This window comes from Scyliorhinus torazame, chromosome 24, assembly GCF_047496885.1.
Source record: "Scyliorhinus torazame isolate Kashiwa2021f chromosome 24, sScyTor2.1, whole genome shotgun sequence".
Classification (NCBI taxonomy): Eukaryota; Metazoa; Chordata; class Chondrichthyes; order Carcharhiniformes; family Scyliorhinidae; genus Scyliorhinus; species Scyliorhinus torazame.
Window position 1 is genome coordinate 43,428,561 of NC_092730.1, and position 7,169 is coordinate 43,435,729.

The following is a 7,169-nucleotide window of genomic DNA, read 5'->3' on the forward strand; positions in this document are numbered from 1 at the left end:
TAATTGAGCAGGTCCTCCTGGCTTGTGCTCTGACCGCGATCCGGGGAACTGCCGGAATCCCGACACGTGATCATGTTAGATGCGTCATCAGGTCATCATGTGACCATTCGGCCTGCACAGGTCTCCTTCTGTGCTGTAATTTCTAGATTTCATAATTTAAAATTTCTTCCAGAATGGAAAGTGTGGTCCTGTTCCATTTGAATTTCTAATAGATTTCCAATCAGTGGAATTGTGCGTTTAGGGAGCTGAGGTTTTCGATTCTCTCAAGGCTTCTCTCCAAATCCAATGGCCATTTTCCACGAAGATTCAACCCCTCCTCACGTAAACCACGGGGCCCCGTTGATCGTTTGAATACAACAACTTCCTGGAGTGATTCCAGGCTGGTTTTAGAATGTATTCCATCGACCAAATTATTAATGAATGACTCACTGGACCCAGCTGCGATGGCCGAGTGGTTAAGGCGTTGGGATTGAAATCTATTGGGGTTTCCCCGCGCAGGTTCGAGCTCTGCTCGCAGCGACTGTGATTCGAGATGTTTGTTGAATTCCCCGCGCCAGCCGTTGAGTCGGGAATGAATCGGGATGTTTGTAAACGAACGGTTTGAACCGTTATCGAGTTTAGTCAGATATTTAACATTTTTTGGGAAACTGAACGAAATATAAAGAATCTCGCACTCAAAACAACAATCAATAAAGAATAACGTTTCCTGCAACGTTTGGAAGGAGAAGCAGCAACGGCAGCGAATGGAAACGTGGTTTGGTTTCATTCAGGTGAATGTATTTCTGGGAAAAAAGATCGTGGTAGAAATGGAACATATTTTATCTCTCTATCTGTTTCTTTGTTTCTTTCTCTCTCCCTCACTCACTGTTTTTGTGCTTCTCCGGGGACTGATTGGATACACAGTGAAACTCAGCCCCATCTCATCCCAACTCTTTTGGACGAATACGTCCTGGCGATGGACGGTCCTGAATCAGTGGAAGAATCGACAAACTATTCCATTCTTGGCTCTGTGAGAAGTTCCATTCCTGGTTGTGAGGTGGTTCTGGGATAAAGGGATCGAGAGAGAACGAGGTGACTGCAGTCTGACTCTTACTCTGAAAACCAGTTAGTGCGCCCTTGTTCAAAGTGGATGTGTCTGAGAACAGGAGGAAAGCAGATCATGGGCCTGTGATTGATTTTATTGAGCCGGAACTTGAAAACTGAAGCTGCCTGTCTGAGAACTGGTAAGGAATTACGGCTGACATTGAAACGGTTCATCTTGAATTAGTTACAGCAAATCGATTCTTTCAGAGGTGTTGGTGTGTTGTTTTCAGAGACACTGTCATAGTTTCTGAAAATATGATTTCTGCTTGTTTTTGTTTTGTTCAGTAATTAGGGGAATCTATTTGGAGCGGGTGCAGTTGGTCAATATCTGTGCCTCTTGCTTGGCAGCTCCCGGGAAGCAGCAGCTCCATTCCTATCGAGATCTGTGGACACAATCAGTAGACCCAAACTATTGCGCACTGCTGCCATCCCCTGGCTGAAAGCAAGTTGTGCAACAAGGTAACGATGTATTCGTGACACGTTTCAATTGGAGCAAAATAACATTAACATGGTTAAATATTATCATTGTAGTAATCACATTTAAATCCCCAGATATCTGATTTCTGACTGAGCGACCCAGCTCATCCCGATCTATCGGAAAATGAAAGATTCCCATTACAGCCCTATTGGTTACAAGAATATCCAATCTCTGATTTCAAACATTCCCCCGCTTCATTGTTTGTGTATTCGTTCTGTAAATACCGAGGGGGTGACATTACCCGGGGACAGGTGGTGGTATAGTGGGGACTGTCCCAGCATTTGACCCAGCTTCAGTTCCTGGCCATCACAGTGGTGAATTATTTAATTAAATATCGCAGGTCAGGACGGAAAAGGAGGGGACACTCCTCATATAAAATTCACCAACTGTTCTCATCACCCATGGGTTTCTTATCTAATAACCAGCATCAATTTGTTTTGCGTGGAAACATGGTTTAAATAAACAACAATCTTCAACATTAATAACTAAGTTCTCAGTCTGAAACAAGAGTAAATAGGTGGGTTAAACGGGCCAGAATACGAGCCACGCAAAGTTCCGTTTACAGAATGAGCTTAAAACACTCCTAGTGGCTGAATAAATAAATCACTAAGTAAGTTACATAATTAATACCAGTAAAAAGTTATTACCGAAACAGGATGAAAAGAGCAGCACCAGGACACAAGGACAAGGTAAGGTCTCAGATCAGAGTAAGAGTCCTATGTAATGACACACAGAACATCAGAAATAAATTGCATAAATACATTTATTGCGGACTGGTGCCATCTCCTGACTGAACGGGAGCCGTGTGACACGGACACTTTCATTCAGGGGCGTTTTAAATTGGAGTGAAATGCACGCAAACAACATGAATTTCTTTCTGCTCACTGTGCCCAGTTATAGGGATCTGTATTAAACAGCAGGAGCGGGACCCGCAGTCTTCACCTTCTTTTAAAAGAATTTAGAGTAACCAAATCATTTTTCCCAATTAAGTGGCAAATTAGCGTGGCCAATCCACCTGGTTTGCACATCTTTGGATTCTGGGGACGGAACCCACGCAAACACGGGAGAATGTGCAAACTCCTCACGGACAGTGACCCAGAGCTGGGATCGAATCTGGGACCTCGTCGCCGCGAGGCAGTAGTGCTAACCACTGTACCACCGTGCTGCCCTCGCAGTCTTCACCTTCCCGGTGAGTCTGAATTTCAGTTTGGGGGTTTCAGAGAGAGCGGATGGTATTGTGCAAACTGAAGTCACTTTTCCTGTGAATGGAGCCGGTTAAAGAGCCCTGGCCGGCCTGAGAGTCCCCGAACCCTGGGTCAGTGGGATCCTGGAGACAAGGCAGATCCCAGAGAAAGGGAAATAGATTAGAGATAGAGGGCGGATAGGAAAAGCGAGGGAGGGTGAGAGGGGGGAAAGGAGGTGAGTGACACAATGGGGGATATTGTGAGTGGAACAGATGGAGGGAACTGGAGGTAGGGAGGCAGCTGGAGGCAGGATTCCCCTTTATTTATCCTGATCATTACCACTTCAAATAATTCGAAAAGATTGTCATGCATGATGTGCCCTTCTTGAAGCCATGCTGAATCTGTTTCATTATGTTATATATTGCTAAATGTTCTGCTATTATATCCTTTATAATAAGAAAATAAGAACTAGGAGCAGGAGTAGGCCATCTGGCCCCTCGAGCCTGCTCCACCATTCAATGAGATCATGGCTGATCTTTTGTGGACTCAGCTCCACTTTCCGGCCCGAACACCATAACCCTTAATCCCTTTATTCTGCAAAAATAATGTACTCTAACAGTTTCCACATGACAGATATTATGCTAACTAGCATTTAGTTATCTGTTTCTGTCTCCCTCCCTTTTCGAATAAGGGTGTTATGTTGGCAGTTTTCCATAAAGAACAGTACAGCACAGGAACAGGCTCTCCGGCACTACCAGCCTGCGCTCATTATGATGCCTGTCTGAAGTAAACACGCTGCGATTTTCCAGAATTTAAGGATTCATGGAAGATTTTCACCAGTGCATCCTTTTCATCGATGAGAAGTTGGTAAGAAGGTTCTGAATGTGCAGCCTGGTTTGCAATATTGGACATACATCTTCCGGAAGCACACTCTTTACCACTAATACCACTCCAGTCAATCTCCACTGGACAATCTCCTCGGTCTTGGCGGTTTTCCAAAGGATTTGTTTGAACCCTCGCAAGGATCCAACAATCCACAGGAATGCCGTATGACTCCAATTCTTTGAATCCCATCTATCAAAGCAATTTTGATAAAAGGAGGTAATGACACATTATAGACAACGACATGCTTCCTTCAATGTAAATCTCCTTAATGACATCAAATACAATTGGCCTGAAATCTCTATTGAATAAATAATCAGCAAATTCTGCAGTCAGTCCAGGAACAACCCGCGCCTTCATTCCACTTATTGTTACTTTCATTTCCCTAATCCTACTTCTTTATCACAAAGGTTTCTTTAAACTCCCTTCAATAAAAGTGCTCACTGTCCTCATCGACCATTCGTAAATGTTTTCTTTTGTCTCAAACTTATGTCAAAGAGGAACGAGAACGACTGGCTGTAGGTAATGTTCACATGTCATGTGGACGAGATGTGATGCAGCTGAGGATGCTGAGTGATGTAATAGTGGACATTGTGAAGTTACTGGCCAGAAACTTCCGAATTCTATTTGTTTTTTTAATGGACAGCTACAATCCACTTGTTTATTCCAGGACACAACAATGAATAAAGTGAATCAGTGCTGAGCAGTTTCTAACATCCCAATCCTCCAGCGTGTTCTTATTGACAAACCGATCCTGGATTGAAGTTTTTTGCTTAAAGAATGAGACCACCGCCTCCTGGGAATACAGGAGCGATCCCTCGAGGACCTGAGCTGTAAATGTGAAATTCAGTGAAAGGATTTCACCCTCCGTACGGAATCTGATCACCACCTCAACCCCAACATTCAGCTTGAGTGGGCAGGCAAGACAATTTCCTTCCCCCAGCCCCCCACACAGACTGGGTAATATCCCAAACTCGTATCCTGCTATTATCACATTGCTCCACAACATCGCTCTCTTCCCAAAACTCCAGGAATCTCACCCCAAATCCTCAAACCTATTATTCTGTATTCAAACACCATTTTGTCCCCTGACTAAGTTCATCCTGGGAAGAGAGGTTTGGTATTCCGAGTTCCTCTGCAGATATCCGGTTTTTGTTTAATGACCAAAAGAGGCCTAAAACCTAAAAGAAAGCCTCTATCATAGCCCTGTGAGCATGTCTCAAATAGACGGTGCAGTCAATACCTGCAGAGTAGATAACAATGGAGAGAACTGTGAGGAATTTCAGCGTCAACATTCGGTGGAAATAAAGGATTCAAAAGAAAACATTATTTTAACGACTGAACAGATTCTCTGGGAGCAGGACTGAAGTCAAAGGGAAAAATCCAGCTGATTTCTAGTCGAAAGCATTTACCATTGGACTGAATTCAGTCCTTGTGTTAAAATGTCTGTAAATTATCCACTGGAAAGTGAAGGACAATTTAAACCTGCAATTCTGGAAGAAAGACAGATTTTGCGCTGTTGTATTCTTTGTGGAGAATTACAGAACAACGAGATCTAGGGGTACAAGTTCGGAGCGCCTTGTAGGTAAAGTCGCAGGTGGGCAGGGTGGTGAAGAAGCCATTCAGCAGGCTCGGTTTTATTGGTCAGGATATTGAATATTGACGCTGTACAATACATTGGTAAGAGCACACACGAAATACTATGTTCAGTTCTAGTCACCCTATTATGGGAAGTATATTGGTAAACTAGAAAGAGTCCCGAAGAGATTTACGAGGATGCTACCAGGACTTGGTCCCCTGGGTTATAAGGAGAGACTGGACAGGCTTGGATTTTTCCCCTGGAGCGTCGGAGGCTTCGAGGTGAACTGATAGAGTCTATAAAACAATGAGGAGCATAGATCAGGCAGATAGTCAACATATTTTCCCAAAGGTAGAGGAGCCTAAAGGGCATAGGTTTAAGGTGAGAGGGGAGAGATGCCAAAGAGACCAGAGAGGATTTGCTTTCACGCGGATGGCGGTGAGCATCCGAAATGGGCTGCCAGAGGCAGTGTAGAATCGGTACAATGTTTTCCTGTAAAATACAATGAGATATTTACCTGGGCAGGGTGGATATTGAGGGACATGGATCAAATATGGGCAAGTGGGACTAACATGGTGATAGAAACTGGGCACCATGGACAAGCTGGGCCGAAGGACCTGTTTCCATGCTGTAAACATCTATGACCCTGTGACTTTATGGAGGAAGTGTTCAATCACACAGATCAGGTCAAACGCAGTCACACTCTGCTGGGATTGATCTAAGCTACAGAGTGTGAGGATGTTTAGCTGAACAAACCGGAATGCTTGAAATATTTTACGGTTCCGTGGTATCACTGACAAGAGAAATAGTTAACATTTCAGATCCTGACCTTTCATTGGAACGACCTGTTCCTCTCTCCACAGAAGCTGCCGGATCAGCTGAATATTTGCAGCATTTTCTGTCTTTGTTCCAGATTTGCAGCATCCGCAGTATTTTCCTGTTGGGCCAAAGGACAATGAGTTGCCTTTCCTGCACTGAGGGTTATTGCAGGTCTCTCTGGCTGTGGTTTTCACTGATTATCCATCTTTGGGACCATTATTAGTCAATAGGACTGCCGTTTGTGGAGGGTTTCTGAAATCCTGTCAGGGAGCTGGAGTTAAAGTACACGGAGCCCTTACTCAATCTAAATGTAGGGCAGAACAGTCTCGAGGTGCTCAACGACCAGCCCAGTTTGTTTGTTCCTGTGAATACAACAGGATATAAACATAGACAGCTGCAAACACATGTTGCATTTCATTCATAAAGTCATCGAATCAGACAGCAGAGAAATGGCCCTTCAGCCCATCGCATCTGTGCCGGTCAAAAACAACCATCGAACCATTCTCATCCCATTCCCCAGTACTTGGAACATCGCCTCGTGTACCCTGGGATCGCAATTGCCCATCTAAACACTTCTTAGATATTATGAGGGTCTCTGCTCCACCAGCCTTTCAGGCAGCGAGTTCCAAACTCCCGCCTCCCTCCAGGGAAAGAGGTTTTCCAACAAACGGTTTCACAAGAAAAGCCTCTGCAGTCAGGAGCTGAAAAGGGAGCGATGACCCCTCTGTCATCTTGTACTCTGTGCCGCTATTAATAAAGTCATGACACTGTTTGATTTATAAACGACTCTTACAGCCTGCCCTGTCACCTTCAATGATTTGGACACATGTCCCGCTGTTCCTGCACTCTTTCTTGGAAATAGACACTTTATTTTATATTGTTCTCTTCTGTTCTTCCTACAAAAATAAATCACTTCATTCCTTGTCTGCTACATGTCCTCCCATTGCACCAACCTGGCTGTGTCCTTCCGGAGTTTTAGTAGAATTTCTGTCGCGCTTTTTTACAACCATAGGGCGGCCCAAAACATTTCCAGGCAATGAAGTAGTTTTGAAATGTCGTCACTGTGCGAATTACTGAACTTTTGAACTGCCTGTTGGACAACTACAGAAATCCTCATATGGGGATGAGAAAGCGTTGCAGGTGT

The 7,169-nt window shown here is 44.2% G+C and overlaps 1 non-coding gene across 1 annotated transcript; it reads left to right on the forward strand.

Annotated features, from left to right (window-relative positions):
- The first annotated feature begins 437 nt into the window (after positions 1–437).
- trnas-uga (transfer RNA serine (anticodon UGA)) lies at positions 438–519 on the forward strand. Its single transcript has one exon. It is a non-coding gene; the product is annotated as a tRNA-Ser (tRNA).
- Positions 520–7,169: the final 6,650 nt, after the last annotated feature.